This window comes from Amblyomma americanum, chromosome 8 (genome assembly GCF_052857255.1).
Source record: "Amblyomma americanum isolate KBUSLIRL-KWMA chromosome 8, ASM5285725v1, whole genome shotgun sequence".
NCBI lineage: Eukaryota > Metazoa > Arthropoda > Arachnida > Ixodida > Ixodidae > Amblyomma > Amblyomma americanum.
Genome location: NC_135504.1, coordinates 70,642,748 through 70,669,455, shown reverse-complemented (window position 1 = coordinate 70,669,455; position 26,708 = coordinate 70,642,748).

Below are 26,708 nucleotides of genomic sequence, written 5' to 3'. Positions count from 1 at the left end.
ACGAGAGAGGACAGTACTGTTACACGCACATGACAATTCCCTGTTTGGTCATCATTGCTGGTCACGTCAACACCAGTGCATTGCTTCCACAGGACCAGGTAGAACAGAAAGCGCTACTCACTTCTCTTGAAAATTATTGCCCCACGAAACTTCCCATTGTTGGGCCTTTCACACACTGTAATGCCAAGTACAAAACACAGATCAAGTAAACGGTGCCTGTCAACTCCTTTGTCTGCCCAGAGCTGTATGCAGCACTAGAGGAAGCAGATATGCTTACTACTAGACCCAATCCATTGCATAAATATACAGATATTTCTATAGAGCATCGGAGGCACTCAGAGTGTGCTTGGAATGCTACCAGGCCTTGCTTTAGAGAGTGCTTTCAAGGAATTCCACAATGTGAAACAGATTCCAAAACAAGCAATTGAAACAACTTCCATATGGTGAAACAGCCTCCAGGAAATTAGGAGACATAAGACCCCCTGAAATGCAACACAATGCAATTTTCTGCAGATGTAACGAAACGGGTTATTTCAGTGCCCTGTCAACCATGTTTATCCATAACTGCAATCAACATGTAGCTTGACGCAGCCAAGAGCTACAAAAAATGTCCTTATTTGTAGCCAGCTCCCGTGCTCGAGAGGAGTTTGATTGCAATTACTTCAATGTTATGCACAACTGTGGACTTTCATGAACACACCTGAGCCAAAGATTCTAGTGCATGCAAATCTTCAAATGTGTATGCAACATCCGGTACCTATTTCATTGCAAGGCCAGAAACGCTTTTCTCATAAGTGAACAAATAGAAGCAGCAACCTGGCAACATGTGAAACATGGATATTCATGCAAACTGCTATACTGGCTCAATGGCTTTTTTGTTTGGCTGCTGAGTGCAATGTTGTCGAATGAAATCCTGGCAACGGTCACTTCATTTCGACGGAAGTTAGATGCAAGCACACCCATACGGTATGCGGTGTCAGAGCGCATTAAAGAACCTCATGTGATCGAAATTATTCGAAGCTATCACCATGTTTTGGCATAAGCCAAGCCCCACTGCTTCCCATCTCCCAAGTCCAGAGCTACAGCCACTGACCTCCATAAGTGAGCTGCAGTCTAGGGCTGCACTAGGCGTTGACTTCCAGCCATAGTATAAGCTAAATAGTTGTATCATAAGCATGATGTCTGCTGGTATTTCTTTCTTGTCCACATTCTTTCATATCCTTTTTTCTCTGTAACTGATGGATGGTTCCAGGTACTTTTTGTGTGTTGTCCAACATGCAGTCATTTATAAAGAAAGAATTTAAGCATCGCTGTTTATGGCAGTGCAGTTTTTATTCACTTACACTGCTTTTCTCTGTTAATTTTGCAGGCTAATATTGACAAGCCAAAGGAATACATGCTACCACAGGAAGAAGCCTTGAATATAAATCCTCGCCTTCACAGATGCTTTGGCCTGATGTTCATAGCCTGTGAATTAACTTGTTTATAGACCTTAGTGCCTGGTGTCCATGGACGAAATGGTGTGCATAATGCCCCATCCATGAAAAGCACAGATACTTTAAGCATCGATGAGGGTTATTATTGAAGATATCATGGGGCAACATGGTATAAGCATAAAGAAGGGTATGAGTATACAGGACACCTTGTTATCATTTGGTAGAGCACAGTGCAAGCAGAATATTTTGTTTCCCCCACTATTTCAAAATTTTCATGGAGCAAGGTGTTGTAAACAAAAATACATTCTGTGCAATAAGTAGCCATTGGATGAATGTGCCATTGGTGGCCATCCTTAATCTCTCTTTTGGTGCTAAAGGAACTTTAAGAAATGTCTAGCCTTACTTGTATCCTTGTTGTTACAGTGCCGTGCGAGTGCATTTATTATTATTTTGGTTATTTTCTCTGCTGTTTGTTGTTTTTGCTGTAGTCACATTTGGGACCTTATGATGAAGCATCTCTACCAAAGCTGCAGCAACAGCTTTTATTACTGTTCAGCCAGACATTCAGGGTGGCATTTTAATCCGTTATATTTAAACTGCTCTGAAATGAAAGCTACATTTAATGTGCATTTCACTGCAGTTGCTAATTCAAAGTACACAGTGTAGCGTGGTTTGTCGTGGCCGGGCATTGAAGCTTGGCATTAATTTTCATGTGTATAACACAGCTCACACAGGCTGGCTGAACAGTGTCTGTTGCTACATGGGTTTAGCTCGCACCATGACGTCTGTTTCATTTTTAGGTTTGCGGTAACAGAAGGTGACTTTTTGCTGAATGAAGTATAATATTATATTTACATGTAATTCTTTATAATTTTCTGACCGAAAATGGAAACCGTGTTTATGTCCATTGCTCATGATGTATGTGTTCGTTATGCATTCCATGACTGTGGTATGAACTATGAACCAGCTTTGAGAAGAAACGAGGCAGGGGCCTATTTATAACTCAACCTTTGGATAAATCGGGAATCTCTTCCGGTCCCTTGATGTGCGAATTAATGAGGTTTTACTATCCATCCTGTTAGCTTTAAATGTTGCATCATATGAATTCATGGTTTCATATTGTTACTTATTCTGCATCTCTACATCACCTATTGCATGCTGTTAGTGCTGTCCAATCAAGAAATCTACATTTCTATGGACACCATGTTTTTTTTTGTATGGTAGAGTCAGTATAATTTTGTATATTTTGGTTCGAAAGGCGGGATACTATTTTAAGAAAGAACATGGAGTTATGTTTGCAAGTTTATATTTTTAAATTGTTTTTATACAAAACGTACATTCGATTCGATATTGGAAGGTATATTTTTCTTAATATTCACATTTGAAAATTTAAGCATTCACACACCCCTAATAATTGGGTATCTGGAACGGTGGGAATTTTTTCTGAGCTGTTGGATATGTTCCTTATAGAAATATAGAAACTAAAAATTTACCTCTAGTGGATGGTTGTTCTTGACTGAAGGGATTAAGCTCTACATATGAAATTTAACTCTACTCAAGTAACGCAGCTATTGCATAGCACTCTTGTCTACAGTCACAATCTGATAGCCCTAGCAGTATGTGAGCTGTGACGTATTGGGCCCCACGTTTTAATAAAAGTGGTCTGGTTTTGTAATGCAGGAATGGCCACCACAGACTGCAAGGCTGGCGTGTTTCTCGGACAAAATTCACCTGATCAAAAGTGCCCAGTCAACCACAGCGTGCCATCCATTAGTACAAGCATGAGTACTCACCAGGACAAGCCCACAGGAAAGCAGATTCACCAATGCCCCCCCTGCGGCAAGATTTTTAAGAAATCTGTCCTGGCGACGCATGCTCGCATCCACACAGGCAACCGCCCGTATCATTGCAGTGACTGTGATAGCGCATTTGCAACAAAAAACAGCCTGGTCAGACACTTGCACACCCATACGGGTGATCGTCCATACCGTTGTGACCACTGTGGCAGCACATTTGCAGTTAAGAGCAATTTGGACAATCACCTGCGCACCCATACGGGTGATCGTCCGTACCGTTGTGGCCACTGTGGCAATGCATTTGTACAAAAGAGCCACCTGGTAGATCATGTCCGCATCCACACTTGTGAGAAGCCGTTCCAGTGCCAGCTGTGCCCCATGGCATTTGCACGAAAGGCAACCCTTGTGGCACACGTGCACGCCCACAAGGGTGAAAAACCATTCCAGTGTGACTTGTGCTCAAAGGCGTTCTCAGTTAAGGGGAATTTAAAACCACAAAGAGACATGACACTAAAGGAATAATAGTGTTCCGTGATGCCCTTTGGAGAGAGTTTTGGTAGCAATCTTGCTGGCAACCAGATAACGGCATGCTAGCTAGGTGGCCTGTTACAAGTGTTCTATCCTAAAATGGCGCTCGACTGCGGTCCCGAAAGGCACGAGTTCGATCCTGGCTGCGACAGCAGCATTTCAATGGAGGGGAAATGTTGAAGGCATGTGTACTGTGCGATGTCGACCACCACAGGTGGACAAAATTACCAGAGGTCTGCACTACGGCGCCACTCGTAGCCTGAGTCGCATCGGTGTGTTAAACTCCATAAACCGAATGAAACCCTATGTCCGTAGTTAGTTTGATTTGCAAGTAATCTTTAGTGTTGACACTGCACTGGCACTGGGCAATTCCGTATCTTCTTTCTGAACCACGAGCCTACTATGCTTGCAGACTTCTGTGGAGAGGAAAAAAATTGATACATAGATATAACATCACTTCCCATTGAAGGAAGGTTTTCAGTGATGATGTGTCCAATATATATTTCTCGTGTTCTCAGCTTTCTGATGAAGATCAGAAGGCAGGGTGGACTGATTATTTATTGAAATTTGTTGCCCTAAGCACACTTCTGTTATTTAAATGTTTTATCAATTTACGGATTCCTAATGCAGCAGCTCTATTTGCATAACACCAAGAGATAATATGCTGCTGTGATGTTTTTTCAGTGTTGTGTTCTTGTAGTACTAGCAGAATGTATGAGAGAAGAGAACAAAAGATTGCATGGATTGATTGCATGGCTTGCTTTTGTTTTTATTCTTTAAGAACTACTTTCTTTAACCAAAAACGTTAAAATAGTTTAACTTCACCAGTACCACTTCTCAGATCACTGTTTCGGTGCTGCATGCAAATGGCAGATTTGGCGGAATATTGCAGCCTTTTTTCAGCCTTTTTGGTCAGAATAGCAGTTGTGCTGGAATTGTGCTTTGAGTTAGCTTCTTTGTAAGGTGTATGTATTACTGAAGCTAGCCTTGTGACATTTTCAATGGGTGTTAATGACAAGATGGCTATTGGGTTTGTAACCACTGATGTCAATGTTTTTCTAATTTCTCTGATTCATTATAAGCTGTTCAGCTGATGTGCTTTTAGAAACATTTAGTCCACTGAGGCAAGAAGTCTTTCAGTGTATTTTCAGATTCTATTTTATTTCTTCTTGTGTGTTCTTGGTTCCCTTGTATGAATATTTTGTTACAGCTGGTGTCAAAAAGTGGTCTCAACATTTTGGCTCTTTGCAGTACTAATTCCTTTTATTACTATTCTGTGCATTAAAACTCAAAAGCATTCATACTCTTTGGTTTCCCATTTCTGTGAGTAGCTAAGCTGCTCGTCTCCCTAAACTGAGCTTTTATGTTGACAGGAAGTTCTAGCCTCCCGCCCGAAAATAATTTTTGGTGTCACTAGTTGTATTGCTCAGCGCAATGTCTGCAACTATACTACTCTGTGTGGTTGCATTCCCTGCCTATTGACACAACATTGTACAGAGGTTTAGTTGGTTTGTTCGGAGAAATTTGTTTACTTTTCATTCTCCACATCAACGGTTGTTTACTTAAGTTAGGGTTGTTAACAAATAAACATGCGGCAACCAGAACTGGGCTCTTAAAAATTATTCCTCAAGGTCTGGTTGCATCCGTCTATAGGGCTGTCTGAAAAATTTGTGGAGAAAAGCAGTGCAGCATTACTTTATAGCAGCTCTAATCTTGTCCGACATGTTTGCAGGTCGTAGAGGTTCAACTGGCATCAATGTTTTTACTTTATTGGGGCAGTGTTAGTTCACACTTACACTGTATTGTTCGCAATAAAAATAGTTATGTGGCTCTTTCTGGCTATGATGATGTCTGTTCAGTGGCAAAAAAATGCAATTAATGCCAGGAAAATTTGATTATAAAAGTTTGGCCCCCCACCGAATTCAAACTCGTGACATCAAGATCAAGAAAAACTCTACGATGACTGTTTATAGGTGAATGGCGGCGTAGCCTCATGGATCACATGAAAAGAACTGTCTTGATGCACTGCAGATTGCTTGCAAAAGCAGCTGGTTGTGGTGACATGTATATATTTTATTTAAACCAAAAGCATTGCTTGTCTTATTATGAGAAACATCAGCAGCACGTGTTAGTGTACTCGCAGGTGGTACAGGAAATCCCAGGATTGGAACCCTACCGCGGCGGCCATGTTTCGGTAGAGGCAAAACACAAGAGGCGCCGTGTGCTGTGTGATATTGGTGGATTAAAGATGCCCAGATGGCTGGAGCCCTCAACAACAGCACCTCTCTCTCCTTTTCTTCTTCCACTCCTTCCTTTATCTCTTGTCTTATGTGGTGCCCGCCAAGATAAGTGAGACAATTACTGAGTCATTTCCTTTCCTTGAATCCTCCCCGCAGGGGGGCGCCTGCAGCTTGCAGGCGTGGCGACGGTGAGTGGCGTCACCGCGGGTTCCCGAGCATCCGCAGGGACATCCCCGCAAGGGGATGATGGTGAACTGTGCATCACCACGGACCCGAGCACCCGCGCCTCGCCGTGCGTGGCATCGCCGTGTCCGGGAAAAAGGGGATCCTGGTGGTTGAGCCGATGCCGAGCGTTTGGACCCTTAAGGCCCCTTGGCAGAGGCAACACACCACTTTGGCCCCAGCTTCCTGCAGACGGCACCTCCGGCCTGACCCGACCAGGGGGAATCGGCAGTCGCCTTTTCCTATCCTCCTCTCCATCTTTCACTTTCCTATCTCTGTCTCACAACTCTTCTATATCCTACTCACTTCTTGGTTTTTCCTGTTTTCCTGGCGGCGAGGGTTAACCTTGTGTGACCAACTACCCTGAGTTGAGTCATATTTGGTTATAGTTAAGGTGTACAGCTGGCGTGGGCAGGACTTGCTTTCAAGTTCCTGTCCCGTCCCCTTGTTGGACTCCGTGGTGGGTGGCTGGCACCATGACTGAAAAACTAAATTTTTTCATGGCTCCACCCTTATCCAAACCTGATCGCTCTCTAAAAAAGAGGGCGGAACGAAGCAGCTGATTTTTTCTCAAAAAAGAGACAAACATTTTCAAAGTTCCACGTAATCCACAGTGAAAGTGACAGAATACAGGCAAGAATAATATCCCCATTCCTTGTGTCAAAATGCTTAACCGATACCTTGGGCCCTGGCTACAAGGTCTCAAAAATGTCCAGCGGTGACTTACTTCTTGAGCTGCGCGACAGCATCCAGTGTTCAAAACTCTCCAACATTGCGTCTATAGGGGACATCTCTGTCTCTGTAACCCCCCACCGATCTCTAAACACAGTCCGAGGTGTAATCTCGGAATCAGACTTTATCCATATCACAGAAGCTGAAATGCTTGAAGGGCTTACCGACCAGAATGTAATCGATGTTCACCGAATCAAGATCCGCAGGGATAACAAAGAAATAGATACCAAACACATGGTCCTCACATTTAATACCAGTACCTTGCCCGAAACGATCGAAGTTGGATACTTGAAAGTCAACGTCAGACATTATATACCCAATCCCTGCCGATGTTTCAACTGTCAAAAGTTTGGCCACGGCTCACAAAGTTGCCGCGGCCGCAAAACCTGCGCGAAATGCGCTTCGAAAGACCAGCATTCTGAGGAATGTGACGCAGCACTGCGCTGCGCAAACTGCGAAGGAGACCATGCAGCGTACTCCAGGGCATGTCCGTCCTGGAAAAAAGAAAAGGAAATAATTACCATAAAGACAAAAGAAAACATTTCATTCAAAGAAGCAAGGAGGCGTTTTGCGCTTACGAACACCTTCTCTTTCACAGCAAAACCCAACTTCGCTGATGTGGTGCGCGGGGGCGTAGCACCACACAGCTCTACGGCACCTGCCGAGGCTGCTTTCACAGAGCCAGTGGCAGGGCCATCCACGCCCCAGGCAGGGACAGCGAAGGCTGCTCTGCCACCCTCAAAGCAGGGAGCGCCGGTCTATGGGTCGGCATCCCGCAGGACCTCCCCCCGTCGGGAGAGGCCTGAAACTAACACAACCGCGGGCCCTCCGCGGTTCTCCAGCACCTCGGTTGAGGTGATGGATACAGCACCCACTCCGCCTCCACTACAGAGGCGGAACAACTCTCTTGAGCGGAAAAAAGACAGGCCCCTCATAACGGGCCCACCTCATAAGTAAATCTCCTTTCATTTTCTTTTAAAAACACAAGCATGGCTTTTTTAATTCAATGGAATTGTAGAGGACTTATGCGGAATTATAGTGACATAACACATATTTTAGGGTCAATGTTACCCATAGTTTTATGTCTTCAGGAGACCAATCTTGGTCCACAACATGTGCATATCCTGAAACATTATCAAACTTTTAGACGCGATCGCGAGCAGGCAAATCGACTCTCAGGAGGCGTCACAATTGTCGTCCAAAGCGGCGTCCCTGCTCGAGAAATAAAGCTCAATACAAAACTAGAGGCGGTTGCAGTCAGCATTGTCAGCTATAAAACACTAACAATCTGTTCCGTATACATTCCTCCACATTTTACATTAACAGTCCATGATCTAGAAGAATTGATAGATGAACTTCCAGAGCCATATCTGGTAGTTGGGGATTTTAACGCTCACTCCCCTTTTTGGGGAAGCGAGCGCTGCGACTCTAGGGGGCAAACAATCGAAGATTTTATCCTCTCAAATAACATCTGTCTTTTAAATACAGGAAAAGCAACTTATTGTTTCCCAAGCTCGGCAAAAATGAGCTTTCTCGATTTAGCTTTCGCATCACCATCGCTTTTTACAGATTTTAAATGGGATGTTTTAAATGACCCTCTGGGAAGTAATCACCTACCTATTATCATCAGCCTCTCATCGTCTACTGCAGTCATCCCCACAAGACCACGGCGCTGGAAACTTCACCTCGCCGACTGGTCACTTTTTACAGCAAGTGCCACACTAGAAAAAGAATTTTGTGAAGATCTCAGCATAGACGAAATTAATGGAAAATTTACTACATGCATAATATCGGCCGCTACACTAGCCATACCACAAACAACAGGACTCGTACACAAAAAACATAAAGTATGGTGGACACAAGAATGCACATTGGCAAAAAAACAACAAAATAAAGCTTGGGGCTCTCTGCGTCGGTATCCCACAGCGGAGAACTTGATTGCCTTTAAGAGGGCCAAGGCCAGAGTGTGATTCATTCGGAGCAATGCCGAGAAATCCTCGTGGCAGAAATATGTGTCCTCTATAAACAGCTCAATAACCTCAAAACAAATGTGGGAAAAAGTTCGAAGATTCAGTAGTGACCATACCTCTTTCACACTTCCTCTGTTGACTACACCCGGGACACAAACATCATTAGAAGAACAGGCCAACATACTAGGTGAGCATTTTGCTGAAGTTTCCAGTTCGTCCAATTACACAAACACGTTCCAGAAGCACAAAGCAATAGCAGAAAAACAAAAACTTCCATTTGCAGCAGGTATGCACGAGGACTACAACCAACCCATCACACTCCAAGAATTGAATAGGGTATTTTCTTCGGGTAAAAAGACAGCACCAGGCCCAGACAATGTACATTACGCTATGTATGCCCACCTCTCTGAGGCTGCCGTGCAGGCATTGTTGAAATTCTTTAACAAAATATGGACAACTGGGTATATACCTGAGGAGTGGAAGAAAGCAATAATAGTACCTTTTCTGAAACCCGGAAAACAACCAACAAGTCCTAACAATTACAGACCGATAGCCCTCACCAGCTGCATCGCTAAATCTTTCGAAAGCATAATAAACACTAGACTGACCTTCACACTTGAATCTCGTCGACTCTTAGATTTACATCAATGTGGATTTAAGAAAGCATGCTCGACCACTGATCACCTTGTCCGCCTAGAAAACACCATCCGGGAGGCGTTCATCCACAAACAGCACTGTATCGGTGTCTTCTTCGATTTGGAGAAGGCATATGATACCGCGTGGAAGTTCGGCATCCTCCATGACCTAGCAGATCTAGGGATCCGCGGCAGGATGCTGAACTGCTTGAACGACTTCCTGACTAACCGCACATTCAGAGTCCGTCTGGGAGCAACTCTATCAACGACATTCGCCCAAGAGAATGGCGTACCGCAGGGATGCATTTTAAGTACGACACTCTTTATAGTAAAAATGAATTCCTTGGCCAAAGTAATACCTAAGTCCGTAATGTATTCAGTTTATGTAGATGACATACAGATAGCATACACTTCTTCCAACATACTGTCCTGCGAGATACAAATACAAATCACTCTAAATAAACTGGCTGCTTGGGCAGAGAAAAATGGATTCAAGTTCTCCCCTCAAAAAACAGCAGCTGTTTTATTCTCATTACGACGAGGCCTACAGGTCGATCCCAATCTGTGCTTGAATCAAACCACACTGCCAGTCAAACAGGAACATAAATTTTTAGGCGTCACTTTTGACAAGAAACTTACATTTCTGTCACACATTAACAACCTGAAAAGGAAAGCATCCCAAGCCCTCAATGTATTAAAGGTACTCTCGCGAAAACGGTGGGGGTCCGATAGAGCATGCCTATTGCAAATATATCGCTCTTTGGTGCGCTCCAAGCTGGACTACGGGTGTGTGGTGTATGGTTCGGCAAGAGCATCCTACTTGAAACGACTGGACCCTGTTCATAATCTTGGTTTGCACCTATCAACTGGAGCGTATAGAACATCCCCGGTTAATGAGTCTTTACGTTGAAGCTAATGAGCCCACACTAGAGGATAGAAGAGTCACACTAACATGCACGTACATCCTAAAAACCCGTTCTCTCCCTAAACATCTCTGCTATCCCATCGTTACCAAGTGCCCATCTAGGAGATTATTCAATAATAAACCACATTTTATCAGGCCACTAATAATGCGCTTTGAAGATAAATGTGAAGACTTAGCAGTGCTGGACGCCCTACCTAATATTGCACAAAGACATGAATATCTACCACCATGGTACAGCCTTCCTTCAGTGTGTGACTTCACATTGACACACTTAAACAAAAAGAAAATACCACACGAGCACATACTACAAGAGTTCTTTGCACTACAAGAAAAATATGACACACCGAATTTTACACTGATGGCTCAAAAACAGAAAGTCATGTCGGAAGTGCAGTAATTCAAGGAACAAATGAAAAAATGATACGATTGCCACAGTATGCATCGGTATTTACTGCGGAGTGTTATGCCATCTTTGTAGCGGTAGAACAAATAGTAAAACAAAACATAAAAAATAGCATCATTTACACCGATTCACTCAGTATGCTAAAAGCGCTGCATTCTACAAACGCTGCTGAACCCATAATAGGAAAAATCATACATAACATAGTTAAAATTACAAAGCAAAAACATAACATTATATTCTGCTGGGTCCCTAGCCATGTTGGAATTTTAGGTAATGAGAGAGCAGATGCTTGCGCAGCACAAGCTAGAATTGGCCATATAAAACAAGTTAACATACCACAGAGGGATTTTTCTAAATTACTGCACAGTAAACTCAGGAATAAGTGGCAGATTGCATGGGACGAACAAACAAACAAACTACATTCTATAAAACCTGTTTTGGGAGAATGGAGATCATGTACACATCAGGAGCGTTTCATAGAAGTTATTTTGTGTCGACTACGCATTCGACACACACACCTTACTCACAACTTCTTACTGACAAAAAAAGGCAAACCTCTCTGCGAAATGTGTGGCGATGAACTCACGGTAAACCACATTTTAATTGTATGCAAAAAACTGGAACAACTGAGGAAAAAATATTTCATAACATTGTACAATGAATACATCCCACTACACCCCATGTTACTTTTAGGAGATCAAGCACTGGTTGATTTTTCTAGCATTTTTAAATTTCTCAGAGAAGCCAATGTTTTATACAAACTTTAGATATAAAAAGCGTAACCTTTAACAAAAGCTCTAACCGTGTGTTTGGCACATCATAGCCTAAGTTGCTTTTGCGCCATTAAAATCAATATAACTAACTAACTAACTTTCCTTAAATCCAATATTCATTTTCAAGTGCTGGAAACTATTACACCCGCAGCTAAACGCCCTAAAGATTACAAATAATTTCTACTATGAATGTGTGCGTTATACTTGACATTGCAATGAAAATAATTCTGCGACTGGTAGCTAAATATGTGCACACAAATATGCTGAACGATGAGCTACACTGTTTTGGAAAATGTCATTGGGTACGTTGACTGTATAGCATAGAAAACAACCTTATTTGCGAGATAAAGGATATAAAATTCATCTGATACAAAGAAATCACCACTAGATGTAGCCCACTGTAGGAAAAAGCTGCGAGTTTACTTACTATGTAAACAATAGTGTACCTACATACATACAGTGCCAGAGGGTGTATATTGGGGTGAGTTGCTAGTCCACTTTGTAGCAGACAAGGATAGAAAAGGAGATGTAGAGAAACCAGACCACTATGCTTCACCGTCTTATGCTTTACTATCTTTACTTTTGAGCATCGCCCTTACACAAAGAAAATGGCGCGAAATAGGGGGCAAATAGAAACAAACACAACAAGACCAAAAATCTCCCTTAGTCTTTTTCTCCTACTGTCTGCTTCACAGAACTAGAACTATGCTACGGAAATTCCTACATACCCTAGATAATGCTTCCCTTTCGGTGGCAGATAATTACTGTGGAAATATTGATTCCCAGAAAAAAAAATATGGTAATGATTGCTTAACATGCTTGCTGGGTACAGTGTAATCAGTTTTCTGCCGTTATTTTCCAAATGATTCCCTTTACAGCCATGTCATCACCTTAACACTGTGTTGTCTTTTGAGGCAAGGTTTTCCATTTGTATTGAGGCATTTTTACAGCCAAAGGAAAGATCTGGTCATTTTCTTGTTATTGATATGATATGGGAACTCCATTAAACTTGCATTTATGTCAACCTTGCTGGTTTTGCTTTGGTGTCACTTGTAGCTAGAAGAGTTGTCGTTTGACATGACTTTGCTTTTTTTGTGACAATGGAAACAAAGTGCAGATATTAGAGATGCTTTAATGAGACATGATGCTGTCAAACTTTGACATAACAAACACACACATAACGAATTATTGAATATATCGAACTCTTCCAAAAATTTTTGTCAGACATGTATTTTTAACTTCCTATAGTGAATGCGGTTCGGCATTAAACGCATATAACGAACTTAGCGATGCCAAGCCCTGCCTCACTTTATTAGCAGGCGGCAGGCTTCGTTTCACTACCAGTGTGTGTTGCGGCGCAGCAAACGTCCAGGACTACCTTGCCAGCGCTCGGCATCGGGAGTTCGCAGCCAAATAAATCATCCGCATCTGGACGGATGGATGGAAGGTAGGAGCGTCCCCTTTGAAACGGGGCAGTGGTTGTTGCCACTATGCTCAGTTTATTTTTCTCCTTTATTTTTGTTTACTCTGCTGTAAGTTGTTAATACAATTCTCCATTTCCTTTAAGAAAAAACGTCTGCCTACACTTTAAAACATATGTCACCTCTCTACTTTTGTGCCACCAATCCTCCAATTGCTTTTTGCTAATTTCCACCGCAGATTTATTTACATGACTATTGTTATCTCTAAACCCTAAAGCCTCAGGAAGAGTGACTGTGCCTGCATCGACATCGGGATCGATACCATCACATATTAGGATGAGGTTTCTACCGAGGTATTGTTTCTACCGATTTACCACACACAGCACATGTGTCATCTTCGTTAAATTTTTTCTGTAGCTGTGCATTCTAAGACACCCTGACCTAGCTACAAAGAGGAGGGCACTGCCTCTTGAGTTATCATAAAACGTTTCCTTCCTGATCTGCCTTTTCCAGCATCGATATAGTTCTACACTATGCTTCTTTTCCATTGAATCTGTCAAATTTTTACCTTCGACGTTTTTAACCTGCCGTTTAATGCTCTTTCTTTCTCCTTCCTCGTCCCTGGCAAACTTACTGGTCAGCTTTCTAGTTCGTTTCCGCCACTGTGTGTCAACGCTCTTTCTGTATACAGGTATTTAAATACCTTACCTGCCCACCTGTTATCATCCAATTTCCTCAGGCGTTCTTCGTATAGTACTTTACTCTGAGCTTCCCGTGCTTCGAACGTTGTCCAGCCTATATCCCTCTGTACTGCCTCGTTCATGGTTTTCCCGTGGGCACCTAGTGCTAATCTTCCGACAGTTCTCTGATTTACTTCTAATCGCGACTGAACTCCAGCCCTTAAGCATAGAACCGCATTCCCGAAAGTAAGCCCCGGCACCATTATTCCTTTCCAAATACCTCTGAGGACTTCATACCTGTTGTACCCTCACAAGGCCCTATGTTTCATTATCCCGGCATCTCTTCGCCCTTTTGCTATGAGAGACTATTCGTGCTTTTCCGTGTACATATGCCCTTTGTTTGCCCATACCCCGAGATATTTGTATTCGGCCACTCGGGGTATTTCATGGCCCTGTATTGTAAGCTCCTGATCAGTTGTTCCATTAAAAACCATCACACCTGACTTAGTTGCGCTAAAACTGAAACCTAGACTGTCTTATTCTTCGTCTCCACAGCAATTCACCAAATTTTGCAAATCTTCCTGGCTATCTGCTAACAGTACAATATCGTCCCGGTAGTCGTTGCTCAACAACCTTTCCGCCTAATGTGTATGACAGATCATAACCTAGATTGCTTCCTTCTAGCCTTCTTTCCATACTTATCATATAAAGCATGAACAGCAGCGATGATAGAGGACAACCTTGCCTTAATCTTTTGTGTATCTAGACAGTTGTACTCTTAATTCCTTCCCATGTCATTTCAACTTCATTTTCTCAATATATTTCCTGCAGAAAATTAATTACCTCATGATCAACCGACACCTTTTAATATGTTCCACAGGAGTTCCCTGTTCACATTGTCGTATGCACAGCTTATGTCCAGGAAGGCTAAATACAGAGGTCTGTTTTCCGCGTTAGCTATTTCTATGCACTGGGTAAGCACGAACAGGCAATTATCTAAGCGCCTACCACTTCTGAACCCGTTCTGAAGTTCTCCGAGTATTCTATTACTTTCTACCCATGACTGACTGCATTTTTATTTTCACCGCCTGCATCGCCAGCCGGTATGTAACTGATGTTATCGTAATCAGTTGGAAGGATTTTATGTTCGTCTTATTGCCTTTTCCTTTATAAATCAAATTCATTTTACTCTGTTTCTAGCTGTGCGGAATTTGCTGATTCGTTATGACTGCCTCCAATGCTTTTATCAGCGTTTCCTTGCCTCTTGGGCCAAGTTCATTAATTAGCTTGATTGGAATTTCGTTGATCCCTGCTGACGTACATCTTGTAATATTTGCTTCCGCCGTTTTCCAGTTAAGATTCGTCAGTTCCATGCTGTTTTCTATTGTGCTGTCCTGTGTTGCTCCCTCATTTGGGGTGATTACTCTATCGTCTTTCTTAAATGACTTAGCTATAACTGATGAAATGTAGTTCACAGCGTCATCTCCTTCTAAACATTTTCCTTCGGCATCGTCAATGCGTTCCTGCTTTCTGTGATTCGCTTTGCCCAGCCAGCCTATATGGTTCCAGAATTTGCTTGGCCCCCCTTTAGTTGCATTGTGAACTTCAGCCAGCCAGCGATCAGAGGACTGCTTCATTTTAGCCTGGACGAGGACCTGCACTTGCTGTTTCTTTTGTCGATGATTCCCATTTTCGGCCTATCGCCTCTTCAGATAACTGCTCCCTCTTTGCTTCTGGTGTTCCCATGATGCCAACCGTCGTTGTTCGATGGCCTCGCTAATTTCCTTATTCCACCAACTTCGTGGCTTCCTCTTTCCTCTCCAGTGGTTTACTCCTTTTACTTGTTTTATTTTTGTACTAATGAGTAGTTCTAACTTGTTATAATCCCACTTTTCCATGGGATGTGTCGATCTGTATTGGTTCCTCTATGCAGGCCGCTATTTGCGCTATTTGTTCGTCATTTAATTTTGCACCCTCTTTTTGACTCCACTTCTCTTTGGAGCAGGGCTCCAAACTGTAGACTAATACGCTTATGATCACTACCGAGGCTGTACTTCCCCTCTTCGTCTGTTTCTATCATTGCGAGCTTGCTATACATCCCCTGCAAGATTAAGCAGTAGTCAATGGTCGTTTGCCTGTTACGGGATTCCCACGTGATTTGTCCGTCACACTTACTTTCTCTATTTACAATAACTAGGTTGTGTCGCTCACAGAAGTCTAGGATCAACATACCGTTATAATCTGTGTATCCATCCAGATCCTCAATGTGGTCATTCATGTCCCCCAACAGAATAATATTGGTGCCTTCGCCAAACATATCATCATTGAGACACTTAACTAGATCTGTGTTCTCTTGCCTGCATTTTTCCCCTGTCCCTAAATAAACTATTCCTAGCCATGTCCTTTTACTGGCAGTTGTACCTGATACCCAGACTTGTTCTTTGCAAGTTGACTTTATTCTTTGCCAATTTGTTCCTTGATGTATCAGCATACCTACTCCTCCTCCCTTCCTCTCCGTTGTTGTTCTGTTGCTCCCTTCCCAGACGTAGCCATCAATAAATGGTGGGTATTCTAGATCCCTGAGATGTGTCTCGCATAGCGCGTATACACCTACTTCATCCTTCAACTGCTGTTCTGTCCCTAACCACTTTGCTCTCTACCGCCTTGCATGTTTATGTACCTGATCCTAATGTTAAATTTCTTTTTTCCTGACCTCCTAGTGGCCATCTCATAACCGCCGACAGCGCCGCTTCAGCAGCGGCGGCAGCGGCATGATCGAATGTTGTTTTCGCCAAGACCTACGGAACTACAGACCTGCGCATATGGCGGGACTGCGTGCGCCAACTTTCGTTTAACGTTTTGGCCGTTGAGGGCGTTCGGTTGACCTGTTCGTAGTCACTCTTCCTGAGGCCTTAAGGTTTAGAGATAACAATAGTCATGGAAATAAATCTGCGGTGGAAATTAGCAAAAAGCAATTGGGGGATTGCTGGCACAAAAGCAGAGAGGTGACAAAAGTTTTAAAGTGTAGGAAGACGTATTTTAAAGAAAATGGCGAATTAACAACTTACAGCAGAGTTCAACAAAAATAAAGCAAAAAAAACAGCATAGTGGCAACTACCACTGCCCCGTTTCGAAGGGAACGCTCCAACCTTCCATCCGTAGGTCATGATCATCGTCTGCGACAAATTATTTTTCTCCTCTCACTGCCTCCCTGTGCATTTGTCCCGTCTTACTATTTTGAAACCTAGTAATGAAAGATGCAAATAGGACACTTCTTTAAATCCTTGCGGTGAATATTATGTTTGCGCGCATGCATGCGTGAGACTTTCCGGCATCTTTGCTAAGGCAATGGATAAATGATAAATACTCAATAAGTAGACAAATGACAAAACCATTGCATCCTTGAAGTAAATTATCTGACTCCATCTTGCTCAACAGGTTAATTTTAGCGCCACGCCAACCGTTAATGTTAATACCTAGCGGCAAAAGACATGAACTAAACGGCACGCGCTGGAACAGTGTCAAATGTTCTAGGTCAGTAGGTCTTGGTTTTTGCCTTTTAGTGTTAGCAGCGGCGTGGCCGCCATTGCGTTCTTTGGATGCTCTGTCGGTGGTTGTGTCGTGTGTGGTGCGCGGGTAGAGTGAACTAGAAGAGAGAGTGTCAAACTCCAATGCCACCTGTGTATCAATATTGAGGTAAAAAAGTAATTTCCGCTTGGAGCGCTGCGAACATTATCCTTGCCTAGATGCCTCTTTAGAGGCGGCAGAACCACTGGGATGCCGCATCGGGCGCCCGAAAGTGAAGCCACCGGAAGTTGGGCAGCATGTCCCGGTAGTCAGCCTTTGGCAGTGCATAAACAAACCGTGCTAGCTAAAAAAAAAAAAGACAACCGAAACCGAAACTGAAGTTTGTGCAGCGCCGCTTTTCTGCTGCCGTGGGCTTCACCTGACTCTCCGTGCCACGCAGCGCGAACTTTGTATGCGCGTTTAAAGCATCCACGATGTTACTCTCCAAGCTCCGATCTGTGCTTTGAGGAGATGATTACTACAAACACGCCCTTCAAACAGTGCTGGGAACTGTTTCGTTCAGCTTGACGTCTGCCAGCTGCAGAGTGCGTCACGCAGATGTACGCTGTCGATCACTGAGCGGAGTTTTCGTCTGCGGGGTGACTGTAGTGTTTTCTTTCAGCTTGTGAAAGAGGGAAAATAAAGCACAACTGGATCAGCTCAGACTTGGCGACGACTCACTGCACACAATGCACCGAACGTTGCGTTGTCAAGGATCCTACAGCCACCGGTTATACACGTCAGCCGATGGATGCGCCAGCTGCATGATTGCGAAGCATGGACGGCTAGCTCATCGACAAGTGGGCACACTTCGTTCTAGTCACTGTAAATGTATGAGTAAACTCAGAAGTATAATCAAGCCGCCTTGCTGTACTGCAGTGCAGAGTATGCAACAAGGATAGCTTTATTCAAAAGCATGGGCGCACTGCACTTAACTGCACGAAGAAAAAGATTGCAGTAATTTAGACGTAATAGCACCATCTCCGCACATCAGGCTATAATGAGAGCGTATACATGCGTGCAGTAGAAATGAAAGAAAAATCAGCTAAAGTAGATATTCTTCATTGTTTTTAACTCGAAAATGTACCTAATCTTCATTTCCAATAGGAGGCGAGGAAACGGCTATTTTAAATCGGCTTGAGCGGGCCCCCAAAAGTCCACAACTGCACCTTTAATGGGGGAGGAATATTTTTGTTTCACATTTCCTCATACATTGTTAAATATAGATAACTGCATTGCAATCAACTATAGGTACCCAGTAAACAGACTGTGATTGCGGTCACGAAGACATAGCTGTTTGTTCGGTCTCCCGCACTCCGGCTCATAGGGAAGGCTACGGTTTAGAGGCACAGGTTAATAAAACCGCGAGGGAGTTATTGTAGCGCTTTTTATACATATGTCACGAGAGCACTAAATTTACATTCAAATTTACATTCACGCTTCACTGCTGATACCAAACTGCATGAAAGAAACATTTTTATATAGTGTTAAGTGGACAGGTTTTATATGCAGCAGGGAACACTGCACAGATGTCAAGTAAATGCCGCTCGTAGGGGCAACACGGCAGGCCGCCGGACGCCGTTCTCCTCTTCTCGCCGGCTTCGCTCTAATCGTCTTCATCAGGTACGTCTCTCACACGCAGGTTCTCCCTGGATCCCTGGGCAGCCGAAGGTCCCTGCGTGATGGTTAACCCCTCGGGCACGGCAGGCAGGGCCACGTGGTCGACTGCAGTCCTAGAGGAACCACGTCCACTGCTAACCTGCAACTGTGAGGTCGCTGACTAGATCGACAACAACGCGAAGGTGGAACGTATTGCGGCAACATTTATGTTTACATGGTGGAGAGAGGGTGTGCAGATGGTGTCTTTGCACTCACAAAGTGAAGAAGGCCTTCTGGTTTGAAACAATTATTTTTAAATAATTACCCTATTATCTCCAATTACTGAACACCACTATGTAACAAAAAACATACGCTTCTTGTTTTCGGTGACTGTTGGCTTCCATCAAGCGAGGGAAAAGCCTCAGAGTGTCTGCCAACGTTTCAACTAGAGGAGTTGTCGTCGTGTGGGTAAAGCATTCATCAATGGCGGGAGTGTCGCCTTGCCTCCGAGGAAAAAGGCCCAGTGAGGGGGAAAAGGTTTTAAGTGGGAAGGGTGTTAGAATGGGGAGGGTGAATCTTGTCCAGGCTTGGTGGCTGCTAAAGCGGCTTGACCGGTGGACCTGCAAAATAGAGAAAATAAAAAGGCCGGCTCATCAGAAAGGAATACTGGGGTATTGAGCGTGGAGAGATGTGGCGAACGTGGAGGCTTTGTGTCCAGCTGCAACAGGTGCACCGTGACACGACTGGCTTCGTTGACCTGAAAAACGAAAAGAATATGATGAAACAATGAAGCAGCATGGCGGAGCGAAATGCGGGAGAACAAAAAAAGAAGGAATTAGAGGAAAAGAGAGAGCATGGGGGCGAGATTAGATGAATTGTGAGAGGAAGGGGGAGGGAATGAATGCTGAAGCCAAGGGTTCCTGAGAAATGACAGCAAGAGCTTCAGGGCATAAGGAAAAAGTAGAACGATCAGAAATTAGAGAGGGGGAAAAAAGGAGACTGAAGGGGAAAAACTCGGGTTGGGGCGGAGGGACAGAGTGAAAGAAAGGAGAAAGCGGCGATATTGAAGCAGTGAGAGAAAATATTCTACCATGTTCCAGACCTTTTTAAAGAATTACGCCAGTACTGGAATAAATTCTAAGTTTCCTTTGCATATATGTTGCTCCCTGCAAGGTTTGCAATGTTTTAAACTTGTGGACTACGGATACAACTTTTTGTTTTCTATTTCTTGCAAATTTCATGCCATTTTTTGCTTGTTATATAGAACACATTTTTCTCAGCAGCCGATCATAAAGAAGGTGTGTGGCTCGAGCCACCTTTTCTGCAAAGACCGTATGCCAGCGCTTTTGTCCCGAGGACTCCGTCCTGTATGCAGCTGTGCAGAACGCAAGCTTTATGAGCACCTGCTTTTTTTTTCTACGGTTTGCCGCTGGCTGAAACGGTCTCTGTAGGGCGCGCACCAACTGGTTTTTTGCTTTGATCTACTGGTCCCAGAAGGAATGCCTTTCGGTTTTGTGCTGGGGTCTACTGGTTTCAGAAGGAAGCCTCCGGGCTTTGTGCTGTCTACTGGTCCCAGAAGGAAGCCTTCTGGTTTGCGCTGCTGGTTGAAATGGTCCCTGTAAGGAGCCTCTTCTGGTACCTGCTGGGCTTCTGGTTCTGAAGTGGGACCTACTGGCTCCTACAGAGAGCTTTTTGTTGTTCGATTGACAACTTTTTGCTGTTGTTTATGTTCCAATGTTATTTCTCAATTAAGAAAATTTTTCACTTAAATTTGTTTGTGTTTTTCTGCTGTAAATTGCAAAAATAGTGGTGAAATTTAATGAGAAAACTATGTTTATTAACTGTTCCCCACTAACAATTGTGGGATGCCCTTAATGAGGGAGTATATATAAGCATGAGCTCATAGTAACAGTTTGTATACTAACGTGAGTGTTTCTCATATAAGTTATGTATAATGCAGTGCTTTGTTGCTGGGCTTGTTGGCGCTTGCTACGATTAAAGCTGTGTGTTCTCACCACCCAGTAAACCACAAATATCCATTCGACGTGCCGGAAAGATCCAAACGTCATGTGATGAAAAGAGCGTCTATTAGATGTACATCATAAGGATCATCATTTGGACGTGCTACACGTTGATAGGACGTCAATAATATGAATGTTTTTATATCTAGAGCATGTCCGCAAAGCGTGGACACTAGATGCCTAATATATAATCTAGTACATGTCCACCAAGCGGGAACACTCGATTCGCATGTTATGTTCTGATGTATGTCTAACAAACACAGATATTGGACGCACAAACTATCAATTAATATATCCCATATATCTCTGGCAGCTTCAGTGCAGCATTCGAACATAAGAAAAGCCTGAATCCTAAGACGCATGTCATATGGGATTAATTTATTAAGGTTTTCCATGGGCAATTAAAGAGCTTTTTGGCGATAATGCGGAACATTGATAATGCGAAACATTCCCATCGTTTGTGATGTAACCACGAGGTAGTGGCGGTGTTGTGACCTGGTGATCTAGAGGAAAGCGCGAGAGGCATGCAAAAAGAGTCACGTGCTACGCCGCACGTGTTCTAGAGCGGCGCTCGCGCACACTTTTCCTTTCCTAAACTTCCTCCTTAATTATTGGTTTCGGCAAAACATACACACGGTCATGAGGCTGAATATGCAGGAATGCGGCTAGTAGTGCTACTGCGCTATTAACGGGTCTTCCGCCGCTTTGCTATTAAGTTGTAAAGTATACTGTTACCTGTGCATTTCTGGCGAATCGGAAGCTTAATTCCTGCATATTCCAAAATTCTTAAGCATACGTGCGGTGCATTTGCTTGCAAACTGAGTTGTTCGAAATAGGCAATCTAGAGAAACAGCTTTACAGTGAAGGCAGTTATCGATAGGCGTGTTGAGCGAAGTGCATACCGTAGCAGACGACGGGCCCGGCCGCGACATGCGCAGGCCATTCGGCACCCGTGGGCGCGCGAGTTTGTCACGTGTCCACACAGACACGAAAAAAAACAAACTTCAATCACTCTTTTTTGCATAAATGGTGCATGAGAAAGACAACACAAACATATTTTCTGGCCTGAAAGGTTATGTATGAGCACAAAAAGCCACAACAAGAAAAACTCATGCCAGCCTCACCTAACGGCACCTATCGGTACATAGTAGTACCAGTAGTACTCGCTCCTCCGCATGTTGCGTGGTAGCGCGGTCTTCGACTCGGCGTGGTAGCTCAGCTTTAGCTGCTTTAGCTTTGCCAGCGGTAGCGCTGAAGTTGTTGGTTTGTTGGGTTCTGGCGGCCTACCACACAATATTTTTGCGTGTTCTACCGTTTGTGCACTCCACATATTGCTCGACATCCATCAAAAGTATGTGTGATGGCCCCGTTTGCATAGCGGTTTCTTTCCATGTGTTCGGCATGCCGTGCCGCCGTTTGCTGTCAGTTGACTAACGTTTGATTGAAAAGGCTTAGACCTTGCTTCTTTGTTGCAGCGTCGGACGATTTGTGCTGCACTATTTAAGACTATCCTTGTCTTTATGTAGCGGTGTAGGTTGATATTAGATGCCCACGAAGGATAATTGGTGTGTCTGCTGAGTAGCACGGTTTTGTTGCGATGCCAAAACTAAGCAAAACGCGGTCTGTTCGGAACAAAGCCCGGTTAGAAGTTCAGGCGCTTTTCTAAGCATCGGAAGTGCCGAGCTCTTTGCGGACTCGCTTTACGAGCTCAATTCCGAGTCATTCAGGTGAACCGGATGGCGAATTAAACTCGGCGCGAAGCGAGTGATGCCGACTACTTAATTTGCACTCCCTTGCGACAATGCAAGCGGTGCCAGCGGTTCGACAGACGACCCTTGCGCCAGCGTTTTGAGCAAGCTGCTGATTCTTCGTACGGTCGCCTCGACTTGCCTTCCGAGCACACTGCAGGCTCAAGTGACTCTAGCGATGCCGACATAATGAGCAGCGTGGCGAGTGGCACTTCTCAGCGTGCACTGGTCGCTGCTTCCCAAGAATTGGGACACGACGTCCCGACAATTGAAAGCGTTGGAACGGTTCACGAGTTTCGTTCTCGGCTGGTTGGTTGGGCGCCACTTGAACACAACATATCCCATCGCTCTCTAACGGACTTGCTGCGTCTTTTGAAAGGTCACAGCTGCTTTTCTGATTTGCCAACAGACGCACGAACGTTGCTTAAAACTCCTCGTAGAACTGCAGTTATAGCTGGCGTTACTGAATTGCCTCCTGGACACTACTGCCATTTCGGGCTTAAGAAAGGCTTGGAGGATATGTTCTGTGTCCCGCTAAGCACCCGCCACAGGTTGTTGGCCTTTCTTTCAACATAGATGGCATGCCTTTGTCAAAGAGCTCCCGTCTGCAGCTCTGGCCAATTCAATGCCAGATTCAACTTAGTGCCACCCATAAATTACCAGAGCCGGTGATCGTTGGTGCTTTTCTGGGCCCTGCAAAGCCAAACTCTGCCAATGAATTCCTTCGCCCTTTTGTTCTCAAGCTAAAAAATTTAGCTCGGGTAGGTCTAATGATCTCTGGCAAACTGGTTAAGGTAGAAATGAGAAGCTTTATCTGCGAGAGCACTGGCGCGCGCATTTATATTCTTGACAAAATTACATGCTGGCTACGCAGTGTGCCCTAAATGTACTGCAGAAGGCAGTTTCAATTAGATGTTTTTTCCTACCTCAGAATCGACGCTAAGAACTGATAAGTCATTCCGGAAACAGGAAGATTTTGAGCACCACCACGGTGTGTCATTGTTGACGGAACTTCCTATTGACTGTGTGAGCAACGTGCCACTTGATCCCATGCATTTGCTGTACCTTGGTGTAGTTCGTAAGCTGATAAACTTGTGGTTTGCGAGGCCACTGACAGTCCACCTTGGTCCCACAGATCGTAAAGAAATAGCCAAAGGTTTCGCCCTTGAGGGTTGTGTTCCACTTGAATTCGCTAGGAAACCTAGGACTCTGGATGAGAAAGACCGCTGGAAGGCTACAGAGTTTAGGCTTTTTCTGCATTGCACTGGCCCACTAGTGCTAAGGGAGTCACTGCCAAGTCCCATGCTTTTGAATTTTCTGACTTTGCATGCAGCTGCAACAATTCTCAGCACTCCATCACTTTGCCAACAGTATGCAGACTCTGCAGAAACACTTCTTCAGCATTTTGTGAAATGCTTTGGTAGACTTAATGAACAGGAGGAGGTATGGTACAACGTTCACTGTTTGTTGCATCTAGCAGCAGACGTTCGTTTGTATGGAATGCTTGACTCTTTTCCTGCATTTTCTTTTGAGAAGAACATACAGGCAATCAAAAAACTTCTTCGTAAACCTGGTCGTGCATTGAATCAGATATATAATCGCTTAGAGGAAAAACGTGCCTCAAAAGCACAGGAAAGTTACTTTGAAAGGCGGCCAAGGGAATTCTTGCTCGAAAATGATGATGTGGGAACTCTCCCTTCAAGCTGTAGACTCCCACAGTACAAAGGAATCAGGTTTCAATCCTTCACTTTGTGCTTGAGACATAATGACGGCTGCTGCCGAATCAGTGAAGATGTCATTCTCATAGAAAATTTTGCCCATAGAGTGTCTGACTGAGAGTCGTGCATAGTTGTCAGGAAGTTCTGTGAAGCAGAACCATTGTACAATAGACCACTTGACTCAAGAAGGCTTGGCATTTCAGTTGTGAGCAAACTCTCCTCAATAATGTGTTGGCGTATTGAAGATGTCAAAAAACTGGTTAAACCGCCGTTCCCGGGATCGAACCTCGCTGCAGCAGCCACGTTTCCATGGAAGTGAATGGCAGAAGTGCCCGTGTACTGTGCAATGTCAGTGCACATTAAAGATCGCCGAGTGGTCAAAATTATTCTGGAGAGGACTATGGCAGCTCTTTCTTCTTTCACTCTCACATTCTTCCCTTCCCTTGTGGTGTGGTCTGGGTGCCCATGACATAAGTGAGACAATAACTGTGCATTTCGTTTCCTCAGAAACCATTTTTCAGTTTTCAATTTTTGCATCACTAATGTTGTGCTTTCAACTTTTATTCCTAGATGGTGCCACAGTGCTCTATATTTCTTGGTTGACATGGTAACCATGTTCCACTGAAATTTCCAACAACGAGGTACACATCACTGTACCATAACCGCTCTAGGTGTGGAGACTGAAATGGTCGCTATGCTATACTGAAACTGCCTAATTAATGTTTGACGGCTGTAACTATGTCAGTTTTAGTTCATAATATTTTTTCAGGTGTGCAGTTCTCACGCTTGCTGATCATGGTTTTTAGCATAGAGGCACATGAAACACGCTCATCGACTGTTTGAAAAATTCTTGGTAAAAAGTTTTTATCGCATTTGTTGCAAAACCATTGCGTAGTCGAACAGCTTAGACAGTAAGCTTTTTGTTGTGGTGAAAAAAAATTTGATGCCTAAAATTTAGTTGTCGGTCTTATTAAGAGTGCCTGTCGTTCCATGCTCTGTAGTTGGAATTCTTTTCCTTGTGTTTTGTATTACACATTTAAGTTGCCATGCAAATAAAGTGTTACCCTTTTTTTTTTACTGGTTTTGTCAAACACTGAAAGGTGATGTAATTGTCACTCACGATGTGTCATTCTAGTTCAAGCCAGGCTGTGTTTTTTGTATTAATGTGATGACACCTAAAGAAAGTGCCCTTTTCAAGCTTTCTCTGGTGCTCCTTCTTGCTTGCTTTGCGGGTAGAACTTGTTGCTCTAGGCAGTCCAAAATTTTGGCTTAAGTTATTGTTTTGGGGGACGCCCTGTGGTGCACAGAAGCAGATGCTTTGCTTACATGAATTGATTTAATACCAGTCCTGTTGACATTGCAGAGTGAATTCAGGAATGAACATATGCGCTACGGTAGTGTATAGGTGGCAGACGGCTTGCATACAAATTTCCTCTTTTTTTCTGGCCTTACCTCACACACACTGGTGCTCTGTTGGTCTGCTACCAGTGTTTTGTACCTTTTAATTTGGTCACAATGTGCATCCACTTCTCTAATTAGTTCTGACTTCTTTTCCAGCTTAGCTGCTGGCATGAAATAAGTACCAACACTCTAGCAAAGAAACCCCTTGCTTTAAATTTATGGGTGCCTCTCAAAGGCATTTCTTCCAAGAAAAGTGTTGAGGAGGCAACAAAGTGGCCTCATTGGCCTGACAGTGAGTGTGTCCTGTCTACATGTGTACCTTTCCACTGGTGTATGCACTCTTTCCTTAAAGACAGTGGAGCTGTTTCAAGTTTCGAGTAAGACTGCGAGGGCTACTGCAATGTTGTTTTCATGCTGGTGCCTTAGCAGTTTTACTGCATTCAACTAAAGTACCGTATTGGCCTCACCACTGATTAATGTACACAGAAAGAAAGGTGAACCACTTATGACTGGAAAGGCAGAACAACCACCGTGCAGGGGATTCAATTAATCGCCTTCTTTGTAGCTGCCAGTGCTCCTTATTTATGAGCAGAATGAGAGTATGAGTCTCTTCACTGGCATTGTTGCAGTTGGCATTGCACTTGACTTCTTTCTAGGTAAACCAAGCAAGTTATGCACCATGAAGTGGCACTATTCGAACACTGCAGTCTATAAGCACTCGTGTTGAATGTATGAACCTGAGACATCCCGTGATTTTAGTGGCTGCAATTGGGCTCTGGTTATAATATCACTGTTATCTTCTCGCCTGCAGATGGGAAAGCTGGAGATTTTTTTTTCTAAATGCATGCATCCCACCCACACTTCGTCTTTCCTGTAAATACCTTCTTGAGTTA